Source organism: Apium graveolens, chromosome 5 (genome assembly GCF_009905375.1).
Source record: "Apium graveolens cultivar Ventura chromosome 5, ASM990537v1, whole genome shotgun sequence".
NCBI lineage: Eukaryota > Viridiplantae > Streptophyta > Magnoliopsida > Apiales > Apiaceae > Apium > Apium graveolens.
Window position 1 is genome coordinate 209,475,813 of NC_133651.1, and position 23,492 is coordinate 209,499,304.

At 40.1% G+C, this 23,492-nt stretch overlaps 1 non-coding gene and 1 pseudogene across 1 annotated transcript; one reads left to right on the top strand and one right to left on the bottom strand.

Moving 5' to 3' along the window:
• Positions 1-125: 125 nt before the first annotated feature.
• Positions 126-22,670, bottom strand: LOC141724763 (histidinol-phosphate aminotransferase, chloroplastic-like; annotated as a pseudogene).
• On the top strand, positions 19,225-19,331 carry LOC141662922 (small nucleolar RNA R71). Its single transcript, XR_012551023.1, has one exon. It is a non-coding gene; the product is annotated as a small nucleolar RNA R71 (small nucleolar RNA).
• Positions 22,671-23,492: the final 822 nt, after the last annotated feature.

The window sequence follows — 23,492 nt, forward strand, 5'->3', positions numbered from 1 at the left end:
CTTTTTAAGGATGTAGGGAGTAGTTTGTTTACCATTGAAATTGTAAGGAACATTTGTGCATTAAACAAAAATCATAAATGGACGAATTTTAAAAAGATTGTAAAGCCTTTTTCGACATAAAATCAGTATAATAAAGATCTATTATTTAATGACGATGAAGAGGGCTACCGTACAACACTGTTCTATTTCTAGAATTCCATAATGCAAATCTAATTTACTCGAATAGAACTAATGTCTAAATTTCACAATAGAATGTCTTGAGCAATCCATATACATGTACAAAAAAGATTAAGGCTTGAATATCATGAAAGACATGTACAGGTTTTCATTGTCAATGGCATTGTTGTGGACTACATTAAGTCTGACCAATTGAGCATCAAATATAAAGTTTGGAACACTCATTATGTTCCTTGCACTTCCAGAATGAGCTTTGGGCCAGTTTGGAGTCAAGATATGCTATCGAGGCACTTCATCAAAGCATCCGTCTGCTCCGACTTACCAACAGATACACGAAGATAACTACTCAATTCTTTGTTACTGTAATGGCGAATCATCACGCCCATTTTGGAGAGGTCTTCCTGCGATTGAGTGTAGATGATCACAATTCACAAGTAGCAATGATATATTGATTTAAAAAAAAAGAAAAAAAAAAGTAGCAATGATATTTAAGGACTTAAATAAAAACAAAGAAACTTATCAATTTCAAGTTTTCATAGCTTCTTGAAAAGCCTTATTAATGATATGGTGTTGCTGTACCTTAAACCGAGGGACCTTAATTCAGCTCATACTATTGATAAATAGCTACTCCCTCTGTCCCATTAAATTCTATACGTTACTTTTCGGCACGCTTTTCAATGCTCATTTAAAACATAATTCCACAATATTTTTTTTTTTAAAAAAATTCTGAAAAAAAGTTTCATGTTTAAACTTTTATTCAAAAAAAAAATTTTTGAAAAAAACATTACGGAACTATATTTTATAAAGACCTCGAAATACGTACAAATAGTAAACGTATAGAAATTAACGGGACAGAGGGAGTATTTTTTTGTGACAGGGATAAATAGCTATTTAATACTCAATGCTACTCCAGGTAATATTGATTGTTAATAAACAATAGGCCATCATGATTTGCCTAACACATTTGGATAATTGTATTATGCAGGACCAAGATTTAACTTTTGTATCTAATAAGAAACCATACCTTGAGCTTCTTAGCATCTTTTCCGGAGGTAACCTCGCAAAGAATGAAGTTTGAGTGACTTGGATATAGATTCAGAAAGGGTACTTTTTCTAATAGCCTGAATAGCCTCTCTCTTTCTTGCACCAAAACTACTTTTACAGTCTGTTGAGGATATTTAGCACAAAGAGCTACTTTCAAGTTTTAACTAATTAATTTAACTTACAAAGTAAGAATTAATAGTACCAAGACATAGGATACCTCCAAATATGTGGGATTACTTGATGCTGCACAGGCAGAGACTTCGGCAGCAACAGATACATTATATGGTTGTTTGGCCCTCCAGAGGTACTCAATAATGCTAAGTGGAAATGCTGATATGATATGCCTTAATATTATTAATAATCAAGACTAACTTTGAGAAGGTGTTTTCTTTACTTAATTTGTCAACTCCTTAAAATGAGATTGTTATTTTATATTTATAACAAGTCCTAAATGGGTTATTTCTTACAAATGGGCCTTCTTGGGCTTTATATTATATTCCATAATTATCCTAATTGTAACTTTTTTGGGCCGTATTCTCTTGATACAACATTTGTCCCACTCCTAGTAAGAACAATTTCTTTAGATTTGCATGTAAGTTTCTTCAATCCCTGAAATTGAAATATTAAATATTGTGCAAAAGTAAAAATAAAATAAGTAAAACTGGGAAGATAATAAATTGTATAAAAATGAAGTAAAATAAGTGTGGGAGTAAAGAGAAGTTAAAATAAAAAGTAGGAAAAAATGAAGATTAGAATTACTCATTTATTTTTTATATTTTTTTTATATATATATATATTATTTTTTTTGCAAACGTAGAAATACTACTTTTTTTCTTGTTTCTTGGGTGGCATTGATTGGATTGTGGCTGTTCGGCTTCTCTCTTCCCTATCTAAACCGCTATCGTTTTCCGGAGGGGCATTATTCAGCCTTCAGTTTGATAAACCTGTAAGTTTCCTTATCTCTTCTCTTCTTCTATATCTTCTTTAGTTGTTCCGTTTGTGAGTTGTTTATCCTATTTTCTTGTAATCTCGACTACTTTGCTATTTCCTTATGGATCAATCTAGTTCATCCTCACTTCGAACCGACTCTGATCGCGGTCCCGGTAAAAGGCCTCTTGAGGAGGGCGACCAAGAATCTTCTTTGAATCTGAACCACCTGGAGTTTCCTGATTTGGCCCAGTGTGGGTCTTCTGACTTTTTAAACGAGGATGATTTCTTGAAGGGCATTCATATGGGACCACTTCCTTCACCGCCTTTGAATCCTCGAACGATAGAGACTAGGAATCGCATAGTAGAAGAGAGTTTACGTTTAGGGAGGCAAGAGTTCAGGGATAAATCAACTTTAAATTATTTAAGTCATTATATTACCAAGGATCCGCCGCTGAGTAAGTTGAAGGCGTATGTAGATTTGTCTAATGGGTATCGCTATCGGGTCCCGACGGCCGATGAGCGAGTCTGGATGATACCGGAGTTTGGTATGCATGGGATACCGTTGATTTTGTTCCATTTCGGGTTTCGGTTGCCCATGCATCCCTTTTTCTTGGCTATTTTCGAGGCTATTGGGTGTGGTGTTAGTCAGTTGACACCCAATTCTATGTCTCAGCTTAGTGGGTTTGTTGCTCTCTGCAGTGATAAGAACCTGGTTCCTTCTTTTAAGTTATTTTTTTTGATATACGCGGTTCGATACCACGACGGACAGGTTTATTTTGACTGTCCATATAAAAGAGTTAAGATTGTAAGTGTTCAGTAGTCTAACTCTGGGTACCATTCTAAGTGGTTATACATCGGGGGCCCAGATTTAGAGTTTGTGAAGCCATGTGGGAAAGTCAACCAACTTATCCTCTATTATCTGAACAACATTAAGAAATGTGACACGCGTCACTTGAACAAGTTCCATGGGTTGACGTCGGTGTATACCCATCTTTAGTTAAAAGAACTTAGTTTTTTGGAAATGCATGATTGTAAGGGAGAGTCCTTGATGATTAAACTTTTCTTCGATTTTTTATTTTTCTTTGCTTTGCCCATCTTTCGATTATTATTTTTATTTCGGTATTTGTTTGCCTTAAATACTTTTGTGTCTTGAACTGACCCTCTTTTCTCATTTTATTTTGTCTCAGTGGTCGGGGCCTCTTTAAAGAAGATATTGAACAGTGGGATTAGGAAAGAGATGGATAAGGCGGTGTTGATGCTTGTGCAGCGGGCTTCAAGGAAGAGTGCAGATGCCTCGCATGCCAGTTCTTCGAGGGATGGGGTATCGGGTGTAGGACACTCTGTGTCTATTGAGTTACTAGACGAACAAGGGAATAAGGTGGCTGGGGATTCTGGGAAAGTCGTGCAAGATGTTGGTGTGGCTGATTTGAACCCTCGCAAAAGGAGCCGTCGAGAGGTTGAAGGAGAAAATGTCGAGGGTGGTGACCTCGTGGAGACCGTTGCGACGGGTAGTAGAGTCAATAAGTCTATAACCTTGATTGGTAATCGTGCTTTGATGTCTAACAATGTCGATCCTCGGGTGAGGAAAGAGGCTGTTAGGGTTGAAATTCAGCCAACGGAGCGCTGGACTGGGGGTTCGACTGTGCCCTTAAGGGCTTTTAAACTGTTTTATCTCCCTCAGGACTCCATTGTTTATGAAGGTCGATGCCGCGACGAGCTTGTTGATAGATGCAAGAGCAGAGTTGGTCGGGTATGATTTTTATATATAATGCGTGTGAATTTCCTTGTATTTATCTATTCTTGCTCTTAGTTTAATCTATGTGCCGTATTTTTTCTGCAGTTTTTATCTGATTTTATGAATGTGTTGGAAAAGTATAAGGCTGATGATGGTAGTGAAGCCCGAACGCGGTTGGAAGCCGATGTGTCGGCTCTCAAGAATGAGAAAAATAAGTTAGGTTCGAGTTGTTTGGATTTTGAAAGAAGGGTAAGTGATTTGGCTGGGACTGATTCTGCCCTGTCGAAGCGTGTTGGGGAGTTAGAGTCGTCCGAGCAGTCGATGAGTAGGAAGATATCGGAGCTACGTGACAGTTTGAAAGAGAAGTGCGCAGGTTGGGAGCGCCACGTCGATGGTATGAATCAATCGTATAGGTTAATTGTTGAAGAAAATACTTATTTGAAGGCGGAAGTTCAGAAGGGGGTGGATGATATCGCAAACGCTCTTGGAGATGGTTATGGGCGTTGTGTCGCACAGATGCAGGGTGCGGGATTCGACACCACGGGGCATACCTTTGAGGATTATATTCATGACCTCGCGGCTTCGCAGCCCGGTGATCCGGCAGAGAATCCATGAAGGCGGGGAATGCCCCGTGATTGGTGTACTAATTTTAATTTACTGCTATTGTTCCTCGAAATATGGTGTTTCTTGTTCATCGTACTTTGGTTTTTATGTTCTGGTGGATGATATTTTATGTGTCGTGCTTAGGGCGGTTTTTCGGCCTGAGACAGTTAAAATGCTTGTTTTATTCCTACGAATTTTAAGCTGACTATGTTATGTTATCGTTTTCTTTGCAACCAAAATGCTTGTTTTCTAGAAGGCATTTTATTGTGGTGCACTTGTCTAATTTGACCATGTTACTTCCTGTTTTATGGAGCTGTTATCCTTTATCTCATGGATAAGTGTAAGTTTCTCTGGATGTGTAATTTTTATTATATGTCTTTGTTTCATTTAATAGTTGCTATAACACTGAGTTTTTTGTGGTAGAAAATAAGGTAGATAGATAATCAAACTTTTTGTTTCCTGAAATAAATTAAAAGCTTCCATTGTCATAAATTAAGCATCCCTCGATGGGGGTCTCATAACGACCCTCATTGCATCGAGGGTTGGTTTTTGGTATGGTAGTTGTAGCCTTAAGGTTTCAAACATTACACATAAAAGCGAATTACTGATAAAATTTCTTGAGATGGATGTCATTCCATGCGTTCTTGATTGGTTGACCGTCGAGGTATGAGAGCTCGTATGTCCCCGGGCTGACAACCTTTGACACTTGGTAATGTCCTTCCCACGTTGGCTTAAGCTTTCCTGAAACAGTGGGTTATGATGTAGGGGTATCTCGAAGGACGAGGTCGCCAGCCCTGAAGAGCTTGTCTTTGATTTTCTTGTTAAAGTACTTTGCAGTCTTTTCCTGTTGCGCGATCATGCGTAGCCGAGACTCCTCTGTTGTTTCTTCGATCAAGTAATTGTGGAAGCGCAAACCCTTGAGTTTGAGGGTTGGTTCGAAGACTTCGACCCTTGGGGAAATTAGGCTTATCTCGATAGGATGGACGACATCGACGCCATACGCGAAGCGGAAAGGGGTTTCACCTGTTGCGCTTCGGGGAGTCGTACTGTAGGACCATAGTACATTCGGGAGCTCATCAACCCAACATCGGGGAATTTCTTCAATTCTTTTCTTTAAACCTTGTAAGATAGTCCTATTCGTCACTTCTACAAGTCCATTGGCATGTGGGTACGCAACTGAGGCCTTGATGTGCTGGATTTTTAACTCTTCCAAAGTTTTCTCAAACTGTGCCCCCACAAATTGTGTGCCATTATCTGAAACTAAAATCCTTGGAATCCCAAAGCGAAATACCATATATTCCATGAAAAACTAGATCATCTCTTTTTTTATGATCTTGGAAAGGGGCTTTGCCTCGACCCATTTTGTCGCATAATCGACTGCGACCATGATATATTGGCACTGATTTTTAGACTTTGGAAAGGGCCCCACGATATCTATTCCCCACTGGAAAAAGGGGCATGGAGCGAGTATCGAGTTTAGCTCAGTCGTGGGTCGATGGCTTACGTTTCCATGTAGCTGACATGCTTGGCATTTTCTAACATATTCCTCACAATCTTTACGAAATGAGGGCCAATATAGTCCTTATCTGATGATTTTAAGGGCTAGGTTATTTCCCCCAAGGTGGTCACCACAGATGCTCGTATGTACCTCGACCATTGCTTGGTGATCTTCCTCTGAGGTCAAACAACGGAGCAGCAGTTCAAATAGAGCGCGTCGATACAGCGACGAGCCGATTACACAGTAGTTTCTTGCCTTAAACATGAGTGAATGAGCCTCGTTTTTCCCGTCGGGGAGTTTGTTGTCGATGATATAATCAAGGAATGGCTTTCGCCAGTCGGGGCTATCCTGGATCCGATTGACGGATAATTCATCAATGGCCGGGGCCGTCAAGATATCGATATATATCGGGTCGAGATTGACGGGTAAATCGGATGATGCTAACTTGGCAAGGGATCAGTCCACTGGTTTTCTTCTTTATCGACATCTGAGAGTTTCCACGAAGAGAATTTCTTAAGTAATTCTTATGTTCGTGTCAGGTATTGAGCCAATCTTTTATTGTGGGCCTTGAACTCCCCGCTTATTTATTTAGAGACTAGTTGTGAATCTTCGAATATGTCAATAATCTCTGCCTCGAGGTCCGCCGCCAGTTTTAAGCCGGCGATAAGCGCCTTGTATTCAGCAACATTGTTTGTAGCTGGGAAGTCAAGTTTTACAGCTTGTTGGATTTTGAATCCCTCCGGGCTGACCAAGATAGTTCCCGCTCCTCCTGAGTCAGCGGTCGAGGGTCCGTCGACAAATAATAACCACGGTCTTAAATGATTTTCATTGGGATTCTGAGCTTTAGCTTGGAATTGACATTCGGCAATAAAGTCCGAAAGGACCTGGGCTTTTATCGCAGTTCGAGACTTGTACTCAATGTAGAATTGACTCAATTCGATGGTCCACGCAGCGAGTCTGCCCGTCATGTCAGGCTTGTGTAGGATCCTCTTCAGCGGTTGATTCGTGAGCACATGAATCTCCCTCTCCTGGAAGTAGTGTCACAATTTTCGATTGGCGACCACTAAGGCATAGACTAGTTTCTCTACTTGTGGATATCTGACCTCCGCATCCCGAAGAGAGTGGTTAATGTAGTACACCGGGATTTCTTTTCCCTCGTCGACCTGAATTAGTACTTTCGCGACGGTTTCGTCGGAGGCTGAGAGATATACCCTCTACGACTCACCTGGTAAGGGTCGAGTGAGGATGGGTGGATTTGTCAGGAATGCTTTTAACTAGAGAAGTTCTTCTCACATTCATCGTTCCACTCGAAGTGCGAGGATTTGGAAGCTTTTTTTATTACAGAGAAAAAGGGGAGGCATCTTTTTTATGACTGAGGAATAAACCTTCGGAGCGCGGCGATACAACCAGTTAGTTTCTGTAAATCCTTAACGGATTTTGGATTCTCCATTTCCAAGATTGCTTTTGTCTGAGATGGATCTGCTTCGATACCTCTTTGGGTAACTAAAAAGTCAAGGAATTTTCATGCAGTAAGACCGAACGAGCATTTAGCTGAGTTTAACCGCATATTGTTTTTTCTCGCATTTTCAAATATTTTGCGCAGGTCGGACACATGGTCGGGGAAAAGTTTCGACTTTGTAATCATTTCATCGACATATATCAACATATTTCCCCCGATTTGCGAGGTGGATATTTTATCCATCATCTGCTGAAAAGTGGCCCCCGCATTGATTAAACCAAAAGGCATCACTCGGTAGCTGAAGACTCCCCGGTGTGTGATGAATGCAGTCTACTGCCAATCTTGTGAGTCCATTTTAATCTAGTTGTACCCCGAAAAGGCATCCATAAAATAGAGGAGTTCATTTGCCGTTGTCACATCAATTAGTTGATCGATGTTTGGTAATGGTTAAAAGTCTTTAGGGCATGCCTTATTAACATCCGAGTAATCAATACACATTCTCCATTTCCCGTTGCTTTTCTTGACCAGGACCACATTCGAGATCCATGTGGGGAATTGCTCTGTTGTATGGTCGGTGTCGAGTTGAAATCATTGCTCTGTTGTATGGCCGGTGTCTTTATGGTAATCACAATATATGGAGCTTGGGGGTCTGCCAGGTTTCATGGGCCTTGGAGGACGGTAGTCTGGTTTCGTTTTCAATACTGCTAAAATTATTGCCTTCTCGGCGTTGAGTTTAGTAAATTCTTTCTCAGATTGATTACGGGGTTGCCAATCCCTTTCTCTTCTATCCCTCGGAGGGTAGTCAGCTGCACGGGTCGGTGATAATTGGCGGCGTTCTCGGCGCCTTTCACGCACGGGAGATCGCGGACTATAGCCGTGGCGCCGTTCATATCTTGACGACCGTCGAGTAGATTATATACAGCTTACTGCCTCTTGGAGCATCATGCGATGTTCTATAATCTGAAATGCCGCTTGAAGGGTTTTTGGTCTTTTTTTCAAAAATTTCCTCTAGAAGAAGACCATGTCTAGATTTATCAATGCCTGCTGTCAGAAAATTGACGACCATTTGCTATATCAAGTCCAGAATTTCCGCTATCTCTTCTCTGAACCGAGTTAGGAAACTTCAGAGGCTTTCACTGGAACGTTGGTACATTGTCATCAAGGACGCTATAACTTTGATTCCTTTGTAGTTACTGGAGAATTGAGCTTGGAACTTGCTCTTTAGGGTTGTCCATGAGTCGATTGACCGAGGGGGAAGGTTGTTGTACCATCGAAGGGCTGTGCCTTGGAGGCATGTGGAGAAAAACCGACAACGGGTGATTTCTGAGTGGCCGAAGAATGCCATACGGCCGTCGAAGGTGTTGAGAAATGTTAACGGGTCCGAAGATCCGTTGAAATGATCAAGGGCAGGATTTTTTTAGTGTCATGTCGATGCGTGCTTTCTCGAGGACCAACGACAGGGGGCTCTCGGAGACAGTTTCGAATCCTGACTGATTTATCATTATGGTGCGCATCTGAGTGATTTCCTCCTGCATTTTGGAAAATTCTTCATGGGAGATGGACTTTGTGGATTCGGTTCGCTGAGAGACATCTGAAGACGATACTGTGCTCTATCGACGCTCGCGCGGCTGTGTGTATGTTGACTCTACTGATGGTTCATATTCGTATTCTGCGTCATCATCTTCATCGTAGAGCTCATCATCTTGTCCCTGGTTCTGAATTGACGCTTGCTGGAGCTCTCGGCGTAGACGATAAATTTCACGCTTCCGCTCGAGCTTGGCTTAAAGCATTTGAATCTCACATTCTAGGAGCTCAAGTTCTTCATCTGAGTAAGGCAGCTCTTCCGGATCTTCCTTGTCTTGAGCCTTTATCCTTTCTTTCTTTTCAAGATGGAGTCGCATATCACTTGAGAAAACCTTTTTGCCTTTGGACGTCTGGACTTTGAAACGCTGATCTGCTTTGAACTTTCTCTTCTTGTCTCTTTGATCTGCATCTTTCAAGTTTACCGGCTGATCATGAGAAGCACCTTCCGGTGGTGGAAATGAACATTTCAGCTTTAACGCCGATTGCTTGGGCAGTTCTTGACCACCATGGGTCGAGGGGTCGGCGGCAATTTCTGCAGTCAACTCCTTTACCGGCCGTTCCTGGATCAATCTCTTCTATAATCATATCTCGGTCGGATCTATAAAGTAAAGCTCCTTCTAGCGCCAAATAATACGCCTTAATATTATTAATAACTAAGACTAACTTTGAGGAGGTGTTTTCTTTACTTAATTTGTCAACCCCTTAAAATGAGGTTGTTGTTTTATATTTATACCAAGTCCCAAATGGGCTATTTCTTATAAAATGGGCCTTCTTGGGATTTACATTATATTCCATAATTATCCTAATTGTAACTCCTTTGGGTCATATTTTCTTGGTCCAACAATATCCAACACGAAGTCCTGCCAAAACTAGTTCATTTTAATTCAAAATTTAAGTATTCAACATTGCCACTTCATAAAAGAATTAATTAATTGAACTATAACTATTCAAAATCCGTATCAGCAGCCAGAAAAGAGGATTTTGGAACAAGCATAAACAGTCTAATTTTTCTGGACAAGGAAAAAAGGAAGACACAAATAGCTCTGATCAATAAATCACGGTTTGTAAGGTAAGCACTTAAAAATATACCAGCTCACTTACTAAAAGTTCGGAGGACTATTAGATTCTCATGCTTCTTCACCCATTGCATTCTCTATTCAATTCGTTAGAATTCAATATATGCTTCATCCAACTGTTAGGGCGAAAACACGCGCTAATAACACACGCAAGTATACGCGTTCGCAAGTAATATAAAATACTTTTTAGTTCGTTCCCACAGAAACTCAGACTAATTATGTTCAATTAAACTCACTCACCAATGTATGATTACTTCTCAATGTTAAGACAATAACACTTAGAATTGATTAACTAATTATTAACTATAATTAACTACTAGAATTAAACACTAAATTAACACTTGAACTAACAATATTAAAATACTCATGAGATCACAACTTCATTACTACTTCCTTCAATAGTCACTGTTATTACTCTTAGCATGCAACAGTGATGATGTTAATCGAATAACACGAAACTGATAAAAGCCAACTTTCATTGTACTAATACCATTCTACCAAACATCCACAATTAAGATAGAAGTTGAATAGGCATCAATTATGTTGAGTCCCTATATGTCTACAGAAATTGACAACATAACAATTTAAGCACAAATTATTCCTTTTGATTACACAGGGCGAATAAAACAGTTAGAGTTACCCATTAATCATGCATAATTTTACATGAACCTATGCTAGCATGGCAAGTTCTAAATCTCAAGATCCACCGTCGCTTCACAAGAGATTAACACCCTACCTTATATGTTCGCGACGCACATAAGACGAATACGCACAACCAATACTAGATATCATACAATCATCACACACTAAGGTATTAAACAACTAACTAAAGAACTCCATAGTAAATCCGTTACGACCCCATGATCACGATTAGCCCATGATAGCACTCATCGTCATCATGGGTTCATATGAAAACATGCTAACAACACACGAGAATAATAACTAAAACTACTTATATTAAACCAGAGTACGTCACAAGAGTAATTAGGTTCAAAGTAAAGAAAACTAGCATCCAACGTTACAACGAAATAAAGAATCACAAGAAAATATGCTTCCTCTTCGTTGCGGTGTGCTAAAACGGTCTTCTTCCTTATCTCCTCGCTCTTCGATTAATACTACGATCCAACCTTTGTGAAACGTCTCTGAAATCTACTTATATAGGAGTCCCATAAAACCCAGATAACTCAGAAGTTGGAAGCCAAACAGAAATAGGAGTCTAAAATAATTAATCTGAAAATACGACCCTGCGCGGCCGCTCAGCATTCCTGAGCGGGCGCTCAGCCTCCTTCTGGAAACTAATCTGTTTTTCCTCCATTTCTTCACTGCAATCTGCTCCTATCTTCCCACTTGCAATACTAAACACATGCCAAGGCTTATTATTGATGAAATCTCTTCCGAAATGTAATTAATACCTTGAAATACACAAACACTAGAAAAACGCATCAAATACACAAAATACTTGATTTCAAGACACCAATTCAAGCTATTATAAGACGTTCTAAGTGGTATAAAATGCCACTTATCACACCCCCAAACTTAAATCGATGCTTGTCCTCAAGCGTCACAGACTCAAAATCAAAACAAAAATATGCATGAATACAATCTATATGAAATGCAGTGATCCCCCTTACTACGACCAAACCAACCAAATTATGACATCTCAACAAATGCAATTAGGCGAATAAAGATTAATCAAATCATGCAAACTAACATACAACCAGAAACATGGTGTGTGCAGATGCTTAACAAATATGCTTCGAAACTAGATCAATAATTGTAACTCAACTATCCTCAAGGCAATCGCATGATTATATAAAGAATAAAAATTCTAGGCACAAAGTGACTTATAGCACTTCAAGATTATGGCGCTTATTACGGAATCATGCTTTTATTTATAACAACCAATGCTTATTTGACCGTGCAATGAGTGAGGTCCAAAAAAGACTTATACAATGGCATCCATGTAGCGAGCGTTAGGTTAGCGGATCCCAGACTATAAAAGCCTTAGGTCACTAGGCACAAAATCCCCTAAAAACTTAATAACTCGAATACCAAAGAGCCCACTCGTGATCAATTATGCATTAACTCTTTATTATTATTTTTTTCTTTCTTTTTCTTTTTTTTTTCTCTTTTTTTTCTCTTTTTTTTTATTTTTTTCTCAAAATTTCTGAGCAAGTGCGTTTCACTCCATCTTGCTCAACCCTAGACTACTCGCATAAAAATACGAGCCGGCTACTAGCCATTTGACGCCTAGCCACAATTAGCAATGAATTCCAATTTTCACTCCATTTTTTCTTTTCATGCCTTTTATCACTAAGAACCTATTATAAAATTCTAAGCATAATCAATAGATTAACCTTGAAACCCATCGAACCATAACAACAATCTAGTCCTTAAGCATTCTCTAAGACTTAATGAAATTACAAGTGTTTCTAGCATGCATATCAACCTACATGACTCAACATCACTTTAACGCTATCACTACACTCGCATCAATATCACAAATCAATTGGTAAATCAGCGCAAAAGGGATCATGGTATATGCATGAGCTACATGACATGATAAATTAAGCTATAAATAAAAAAACTATATGGCAACAAAAATACAACTATATGAACTAAACTATCATGAATATGTAACTATATGACACACACACAAAATATTCTTTAACTACCACCCCCAAACTTAAAATCTTCACTGTCCCCAGTGAAGGTAGTAGAAAGGAACACAGGGTATACCTACTCGGAGAGATCATCATCATCATCACCCTCAGAGGGTGGTGTATCAGGAGGCGGATATGCAGAGTCCTCACCAAAAATTGGCCACTGGATGTCAGCTCCAAGGCCTCGAAAAGCAGTCCCAAGTGCAAGGGTGAGCTCCTAAGCAACCTGCTTTATGTCTCGTACATAGCATCCATCCTCCTCGACAGCCTCCTATAATGGGCATCAGCCATCCCAGCACCCTCCTGAGCTCTAGAAGAACCAACTTCATCTCGCCTTGGCCTCGCCATGGTAACACCTCGTGCTGGATGCCCTCCTGGAAGACGATAACCCAGCCCATGCTCCTCAGGCTCACCACCGGTCCACTCCTGCATCGCATGCAGAGTCCCAGACTCAATAGGAGCGGCCGACAACTGCTCATGAGACGACCACTGAACTCCCACTGCTCGGCAAAGCTTTGTAACCGTGGATGCATAAGGGATGTTCATGTGCTTAGCTCCCCTCAAAAACTTCAAAATTCCCTGGTAGATGAACTCGCCAAGGTCCACATAGTGATCCTCATTCAAAATTCCCCATAACAACTGTGCTCTCTCAACTGTGACCTCATGTGCATGTGAAGTAGGTAGAATACTAGCACAAATAAAAGCATTCCATGCACGGGCATACCTATTCATTGCGATCGCCAGAAAGTGACGATACTCATTAGTCCCAGTCTTGAAGGTCCAAACTGTGCTCGGCCTACAGAGAGTAGCACAAATCAAATCCAAGTCAAAATCCTCAGCAGTCTTCTCGTTCCAATTCTCCTCCGTGGGCTTCCTCTGTCGCTGCCCAATCACACGGTGAATCACCGCAGGGTGATAATCAACCGTCATCCCCCGGACCACAGAATACCCATTCTTCTCAGCCTTCGCGTTCGCATAGAACTCGCGAACCACGCTCATCGGCACTGCTTCAGGAGACTCACAAAAAGTAATCCAACCCTTCTCAGCAATCATAAACAACAACTCACCATCCCTCCCCGATGGTAAGAACCCCCTCTCCTTCAAAATTGGCTGCCCCAGAAGCCTAGTGTACTCCTCCTCAGCAGCCCTATCATTCAAACGAGGCCTCGCAGCAGTACCCCTTGAAGAATCAGCAGTAGGGACAGTGCTGCTGCTATCGATAGTCCTGGATCTCTCGGGTGCCATCGAAACTGAGTAAAAGTGTTAAAGATTTGTGTTTTTGGGTTTGGGAGAGAGTTTAAGGTTTAAAAGTGTATGGGGAGTATATGGAATAGGTGTATGTATATATAGGGTAGGGATTAGGGTAAAATTTGATTAGGAGTGGGTTTAAGGGTTAAAAATATGGGATAATGGGGAAATAGGTCGTGGGTAATGGGCTGTGATTTATTTTTTTATTTTTCAGATTTTTTTGGATTTTTATTGGACTAAAAAAAATTTCTCCCAGTCGGCCCCTGAGCGGCTCAGCTTGCTGAGCGATCGCTCAACAGAGCTGAGCGGGCGCTCAGGGGTCTTCTGGAAATTTTTTTTCCTTGCCCTGTTTTTACAGATTTTTTTGTGGTTTTGGATAGGTTACTAACTTCTAAGGGTTCCTGTAACAACAAATCATGGGTTGCCTCCCACGAAGCGCTTCTTTTTCGTCATTAGCTTGACGTTGCGTACCTTAATCAAGTTGACAATAAAACGGCACTAACCACTTCCCGGTTTACCGTGTCCCCAAAGTAGTGCTTCAAACGCTGACCATTAACCTTGAATGCTTGGTCCAGATCATTCTCAAAAATCTCCACCGCTCCATGTGGAAACACAGTTTTGACAATAAAAGGTCCCGACCACCTTGATTTCAACTTCTCAAGAAAAAATCGGAGACGAGAGTTGAATAAAAGAACTTGCTGCCCCGGCACGAATAACTTAGGATGTAGCTTCATGTCGTGCCACCTTTTCACTTTTTCCTTGTACATTTTGTTGTTCTCGTACGCTTGGATTCAAAATTCATCAAGTTCATTAAGCTAAAGCATTCGCTTGTTTTCAGCTGCATCTAGATCCAGGTTCAACTTCTTCAACGCCCAATAAGCCTTGTGCTCAAGCTCCGCAGGTAAATGACATCCCTTATCATACACAAGTTGAAACGGGGACATCCCGAGTGGAGTCTTATATGCTGTTCTGTAAGCCCAAACAGCTTCATCGAGCTTTAAAGACCAATCCTTCCTTGACGGACAAACAACCTTCTCTAAAATGCACTTGATCTCTCTGTTAGACACTTCCGCTTGACCATTTATTTGTGGATGATAGGCAGTAGCAACTCGATGATTCACATTATAGCGCTGCATCATAGAAGTAAACTTACGGTTGCAGAAATGCGACCCTTCATCACTTATGATTACTCGTGGCGTTCCAAACCTTGTGAAAATCTGCTTATGAAGAAAATTCAACACTGCCTTTGCATCATTTATCGGTAGAGCTTTGATTTCTACCCATTTTGAGACATAATCGACTGCCAGCAAGATGTACTGATTATTGCAGGATGAGACAAAAAGCCCCATGAAATCGATTCCCAAATATCAAAGACCTCGACTTCAAGCATCACATTTAACGGCATCTCATCCTTTCTCGTAAGATTCCCCACTCTTTGGCAACGATCACACCTTAAAACAAACTGATGAGCATCCTTAAACAAAGTAGGCCAGAAAAAACCTGCTTGCAGAATACGAGCTGCCGTCTTCTCACCACCATAGTGTCCACCATAAACTGTGGAATGACAGTCTCGTAATATCCCCTCCGTCTCACAGAATGGGATACATCTCCTGATGATCTGGTCAGCTCCCTATCTAAACAAAAACGGTTCATCCCACATATACCACTTCACCTCATGCAGAAACTTCTTCTTTTGAGCTGTGGTCAAATTATGAGGCATTATATTGTTGACAAGATAATTCACAATATCTGCGAACCATGGCTCTTCCTCCTGAACTGCGAACAACTGCTCATCCGGAAAAGATTCGTTGATCAATGTCTTATCATGTGAAGTAGACTCGGGATTCTCCAATCTAGAGAGATGGTCAGCTACTTGATTCTCAGTACCTTTTCGATCCTTGATCTCTAACTCAAATTCCTGTAGTAAGAGCACCCAACGAATGAGTCTCGGCTTCGAATCCTTCTTGGAAACCAAATGGCGAATAGCCGCATGATTAGTGAATACTGTCACCTTTGTCCCAAGTAAATAAGATCAAATTTTTTTGAAACCAAAAACTATAGCCAAGAGCTCTTTCTCAGTAGTGGTGTAGTTCATTTGGGCCCCATTTAAGGTCTTGCTAGCATAGTAGACCACATGAAAGAGATTATTCTTGCGCTGCCCAAGAACTGCGCCCACCGTATAATCGCTTGCATCACACATCATCTCAAAAAGCTCTGTCCAATCAGGAGCTGTAATAACAGGTGCAGTTATCAAACTCTTCTTGAGAGTCTCAAATGTTGTCAAACATTCATCATTAAATTTGAAAGGCACATCCTTCTCAAGCAAGTTGCACAACGGCTTAGATATCTTCGAAAAGTCCTTGATAAAACACCGATAAAAACCCGCATGACCAAGAAAACTACGGATTCCTTTCACAGAAATAGGTGGTGGAAGATTTTCAATGAATCCCACCTTGGCTTTGTCCACCTCAAGACCCTTGCTAGAGACCTTATGCCCAAGAATAATGCCTTCACGCACCATAAAGTGACATTTTTCCCAATTGAGCACCAAATTAGTTTCCACACACCTTTTGAGTACTACACGAAGATTATTCAAACATTCATCATACGAATGTCCAAAGACGGAGAAGTCGTCCATGAACACCTCGACATTATTTCCAATCGTCAGAGAATATAGCCATCATACATCTCTAAGAAGTGGCCGGTGCGCCACATAACCCAAACGAAACTCTGCGAAAAGTAAACGTGCCAAATGGACAAGTGAAGGTAGTCTTTTCTTGATCCTCTGGTGCAATACAAATCTGATTATAACCCGAATAACCATCCATAAGATAATAATACTCATGACCGGCCAACCTGTCAAGCATCTGATCAATAAACAGAAGAGGGAAGTGATCCTTCCTCGTGGCCTTGTTCAACTTTCTGTAGTCCATTCAAACTCTCCATCCTGTGACTGTTCGAGTGGGGATGAGCTCGTTCTTCTCATTTGCTACCACAATGATACCTCTTTTCTTAGGTACATATTGCACGGGGCTCACCCAAGAACTGTCAGAAATAGGATAAATGATTCCTGCATCCAGCCACTTCAGAATTTCTTTCTTCACCACTTCTTTCATGATAGGATTAAGTCTGCGCTGTTGCTCAACAGTCGGCTTACTACCCTCCTCTAGCAGAATCTTATGCATGCAGTATGAAGGGTTGATCCCTTTGATGTCTGCTATAGTCCATCCGATAGCCGATTTGAATTCTCTCAAGATCCTTAAGAGCTTGTCCTCCTCACTACCTGAAAGGTCAGATGCAATAATAACAGGTAAAGTAGATGTATCACCTAAAAAAGCATACCTCAAGTGTTCAGGCAATGGCTTAAGCTCCAAGGTAGGTGCTTCCTCAATAGATGGTTTGAGCTTCCCTTCAGCATTTTTGAGGTCAGAAGTACTAAGAGATTCAAACGGCATGTCTAGCTTTCGCCTCCAGGGAGAAGCATTAAGATATTATAGTTGCTCATTGTCATCCTCATCATCACTGTCAAAATCCCCCATTAAGGCCTTCTCTAATGCATCAGACATTAGCATATGATCAAGTTCTGAAGTAACCGCAAAATTAATCAAATCCACTTTTAAGCACTCCTCATCTTCTGTAGGGAATTTCATTGCTTTGAATACATTGAATGTCACATCCTGATCCTGCACCCGCATCGTAAGTTCACCTTTCTGTACATCTATCAAGGTACAGCATGTAGCCAAGAAAGGTCTTCCCAAGATTATGGGAATCTTCTTATCTTCCTCGAAATCCAGAATAACAAAGTCTGCAGGAAAGAAGAGCTTATCCACCTTTACTAGCACATCCTCCACTATGCCTCGTGGGTATGTAATAGAACGATCAGCCAATTGTAGAGACATGTAGGTGGGTTTTGGATCAGGCAAATTCAACTTTTTAAAGATCGACAACGGCATCAAATTGATGCTTGCTCCCAAATCACAAAGGCACTTGTCAAAAGACAACTTTCCAATGGTACAAGGAATGGTGAAGCTGCCTGGATCTTTAAGTTTGGAGGTAACTTTTGTTGTAGCACAACACTGCATTCTTCCGTTAGAGCAACGGTCTCAAGGTCATCCAGTTTCACCTTCCTTGAAAGAATACTCTTCATAAATCTCGTATAACTAGGCATTTGCTCCAGAGCCTCAGCGAAAGGTATATTGATGTGAAGTTTCTTGAACACCTCCAGAAACTTACCGAACTGCTTATCCAGCTTTTGTTGTTGCAATCTCTTAGGGAAATGTGGTGGAGGATAGAGTTGTTTCTCCCCTGTATTACCCTCAGGCAGACTGTGTTCAACAGTAGTCTTCCTTGGTTCCGCCGCTTTCTCCTTTTTCTTAGCTTCTTCATCACCAACTTCAGCTTCTCCCTCTTTTGCTCTTTCAGCCTCAGCAACTTTTCCAGACCTTAAGGTAATAGTCTTGACTTGCTCTTTAACTTCCTTCCTGCCTGGCACTTCAGTGTCACTGGGAAATGTGCCAGGTTGACGATTGAGCACTGCATTGGCTATTTGACCGATTTGATTTTCCAAGGTCTTGATAGAAACCGCCTGACTTTTGCACAATAACTTAAGTTCCTCAAAATCAACACTAGTGGGTGCAGCTGTACCTCCCTATTGAGGATATGATTTTCTTTGAGCATAATGCTGTGGTTGTTGGAATCCAGGTGGATTGAACTGTTTACTTACGCCTTGCTGATATGGTTGCTGAATAGCATTCTGATTATTACTCCAGCTGAAATTTCGATGATTTCTGTTGTTAGGATGATAAGTAGCTGGCGCAAGCTGCTATTGTCGCTGATAATTGTTCACATACTGAACAGATTCGTTAACAAGAGAACACTGATCTGTAGCATGAGAACCTGCACAAAGCTCACAGACCATAGCTATCTGATTGACTCTATAGGTGGTTAGAGAATCGACTTTCATAGACAGCGCTTGGAGCTGCGCTGCAATAGCTGTAGCTGCATCAACTTCCAAAATACCTACTACCTTCCCAGGCATCATCATTTGAGTTGGGTTTTGATGCTCATTCGCAGCCAAAGTCTCAATAAGATTATAAGCCTCAGTATAGCTTTTGGCCCACAAGGCGCCTCCAGCTGCTACATCGAGCATGGGCCAAGATTGGGCCCCCAAACCATTATAGAAACTAGTGATTACCATCCAATCAGGCATTCCATGATGTGGACACTTTCTCAACATCTCCTTGTAGCGCTCCCAAGCTTCGCACATAGAATATATAGGTTGCTGCGCAAACTGAGTAAGAGCACTCCTCATAGCAGCAGTCTTCGCCATTGGATAAAACTTCACCAGAAACTTTTACGCAAGATCTTGCCAAGTAGTGATAGACCCAGCTGGTTTAGAATGTAACCAGTCCTTAGCTTTATCCCTCAGAGAGAATGGGAAAAGCCTCAGCTTGATAGCCTCATCAGTCACAACATTATATTTGAAAGTACTGCAGATCTCGACAAAATTCTGTATGTGCATGTTGGGGTCTTCAGTCGCAGCACCTCCGAAAGAAACAGAATTCTGCACCATCTGAATAGTGCCCGGCTTGATTTCAAAGGTGTTAGCCTGAATATCCGGATGAAGAATGCTTGACTGAGTGTCATCAATTTTGGGCCGAGAAAAGTCCAAAAAATGCTGGATCCGCCTGAACAATACGATCACCCATGATTAATGGTTCTTTCTGCTCACTTCCTGAATCTGAATCTTCAAAATCTATCTTCTCCGGAATATCAAGAACTTCGTCTGTCTCCTCAGCTGTATCTAAAGTCCTCTTGCGAGTACGAGAACGAGTTTGCATAAACGCTCGCTAAAGTACCTGAAACACAACCGGAAACAATAAGTAACACGTCTTAATCACTGAGTCCTAATGACCAATGATGGTAAGTACATAAACTAAACAAATACGCCGAGTCCCCGGCAGCGGCGCCAAAAACTTTTTTAGGCGAAAACACGCGCTAATAACACACGCAAGTATACGCGTTCGCAAGTAATATAGAATACTTTCTAGTTCGTTCCCACAGAGACTCAGACTAATTATGTTCAATTAAACTCACTCAGCAATGTATGATTACTTCTCAATGTTAAGACAATAACACTTAGAATTGATTAACTAATTATTAACTACAATTAACTACTAGAATTAAATACTTAATTAACACTTGAACTAACAATATTAAAACACTCATGAGATCACAACTTCATTACTACTTCCTTCAATAGTCATTGTTATTACCCTTAGCATGCAACAATGATGATATTAATCGAATAACACGAAACTGATAAAAACCAACTTTCATTGTACTAATACCATTTTACCAAACATCCACAATTAAGATAGAAGTTGAATAGGCATCAATTATATTGAGTCCCTATATGTCTACAGAAATTGACAACATAACGATTTAAGCACAAGTTAGTCCTTTTGATTACATAGGGCGAATAAAACGGTTAGAGTTACCCATTAATCATGCATACTCTTACATTAACCTATGCTAGCATGGCAAGTTCTAAATCTCAAGATCCACCGTCGCTTCACAAGAGATTAACACCCTACCTTATATGTTCGCAACGCACATAAGACGAATACGCACAACCAATACTAGATATCATACAATCATCACACACTAAGGTATTAAACAACTAACTAAAGAACTCCATAGTAAATCCGTTACGACCCCATGATCACAATTAGCCCATGATAGCACTCATCGTCATCATGGGTTCATATGAAAATATGCTAACAACACACGAGAATAATAACTAAAACTACTTATATTAAACCAGAGTACGTCACAAGAGTAATTAGGTTCAAAGTAAAGAAAACTAGCATCCAACGTTACAACAAAATAAAGAATTACAAGAAAATATGCTTCCTCTTCGTTGCGGTGTGCTAAAACGGTCTTCTTCCTTATCTCCTCGCTCTTTGATTAATACTACGATCTAACCTTTGTGAAACGTCTCTGAAATCTACTTATATAGGAGTCCCATAAAACCCAGATAACTCAGAAGTTGGAATCCAAACAGAAATAGGAGTCTAAAATAATTAATCTGAAAATACGACCCTGCGCGGCCGCTCAGCATTCCTGAGCGAGCGCTCAGCTTCCTGAGCGGGCGCTCAGCCCCCTTCTGGAAACTGATATGTTTTTCCTCCGTTTCTTCGCTGCAATCTTCTCCTATCTTCCCACTTGTAATACTAAACACATGCCAAGGCTTATTATTGATGAAATCTCTTCCGAAATGTAATTAATACCCTGAAATGCACAAACACTAGAAAAACGAATCAAATACATAAAATACTTGATTTCAAGACATTAATTCAAGCTATTATAAGACGTTCTAAGTGGTATAAAATACCACTTATCACCAACACAACCAGAATAGGCAGATCAAATATTCTTAAGAGAGCCTGATCATCGATTACACTGTTCAAGAAGATGACAATACGTTTTATTAGGCCAAACCTACTGACCTGCCAATCAAGATTGATATGTATTGCTAATATTTATGTAGTACCAAGATTGTTATGCATTGTTTTTTTCTTAGTCTCTGGAGTCCTAGACAATATTTTCTATAGAATTCGCTTTCATTACTTCTGGATTTATATATCTATAGATACTTGCTTGGTATGCTTGGAATTACAAAAAAGCGAGGCTCAAAATCACACCCATATGAAACTGCATTTGTATAGTTTACGCTCCGCGCTATGCAAGTAGACTTGAAAAACTAATGAAATGCCAATAATTGATAATAACATAATGTAAATGCAGACATATAAAAAAACTAGCTAAAAGGTCGAGCCTGCATAACCAAGAAAAATAAAAAGAAAAGGTCAAGCCTTCATAACCAAGAAAACCCCAAAAAACATAAATATATTGTGTGACATATTACCTCCCGTCTGGGTTATTAGGAGAAGTTTGAAAAATGCACTTCGGTCTCTCCTTCTCAACCACTTTGGCAATCATTTCTACATCCAAGCTAAAATCTGACTTTCGCGGCACTGCAAGTTAGGCGACAAAATTGAGGTGATGCGTAAGAAAATAATGGAAATCAATGATGCGCAGAAGCCTAAGAAGCAAAATTTACAAGAAAATTGCTGACAAATAGGTTAGTTTTTATATAAAAATATAATCTGGAATATAAATATAAATATACCAGGTTATATAAAGATTTGCTTTATAGAGTTCAAGTTCACCATTAACTGCTGCATCAAATTCATACATGGTAAATGTTGGAGGACAGTCAACAATTTTGTCACCAAGCTCTAGTACACATCTGCAATCTCAAAAATCAGAATAATTGGGAAATTCAACCAGACAAAATGTTAAGGAGAGATAACTTGTACGAAATTCAATTAGCAAAAAAAGAAAATAAAAAGACTTGTATGAAGTTCATAACACACATGAAACAGATTTAGTGTGGTAAATTTCATGAGGTCCCCCATAACATAAACATATTAAATGACTGACCTCATAATTAAATCTATGAGCTCATCTGTGCCGCATCTGACAAGAATATATTCAGACTCCGGACCAGAATCATCAGCAGGAGCAGCATACAGTCTACGACTTTCAGGATCAGGATATATATAAGGGAATTTCATAGACCCCAAAGCCTCAAACACCTAAAGTAGTTATAATAAAGTAACAAAGTTATATTTATGAGTAACAAAGCGTGGCAGGAGATACAAGGAGATCGCAACAATAATAATTATAAAATAGATCTAGGAACACAAGTTATAAGCAGCATTCAGTAACCTTTAACTTGCCTCAGGAGGTGGGCCATATGGGTTTTCATTTGCATCCAACTTTACGATATCCTCTGGCTTTCTACCGAGACGCGTTGACAAGTCCTGTAAGCAATCTAAAAGCTTATATAATATTGTCTAAATGTGTGGTTATTTGCATGATTCCTATGCAATTAATGTTGACAAGTTTCAAGTTTAATCAGTGAACACGATTATTTCTGTTGTACTGCTTGATATGTACTTACTGTCTCTTACCCTTTATATGTGTTTTTCATGATTGTATCTCATTAGTCATTACTGCTATTGCATTGTCAAGGCGGGGTTCTCTACAGAAACAAACTCCCGCTTTGCTCTTAAGTTTTGGGAGCTTGAGACTCATTGTTATTCTTGGAGTAACATGAGATCAGTACATTAAACTTATAAGTATTATAAGTTGTAATAGCAAAGAGCAGGCGATTTAAATTAGTGCTCCATTTTACTCACTAAGGTTTGGGCTCAAACTCCACCTGGCGGAAATAATCAAGTAATTTATTTTAGTCTAGGGAGGGCAAAATAATTCGATCCGACGAAAACCCGATCCGAAATCTGAAATTTTGAATTTACCGAAACCGATTTTTTGAATTTGAATTTGGATATGGATTTAATTTTTAAACCCGAAAATTTTTGGATTTGGATATGGATATTAGGTA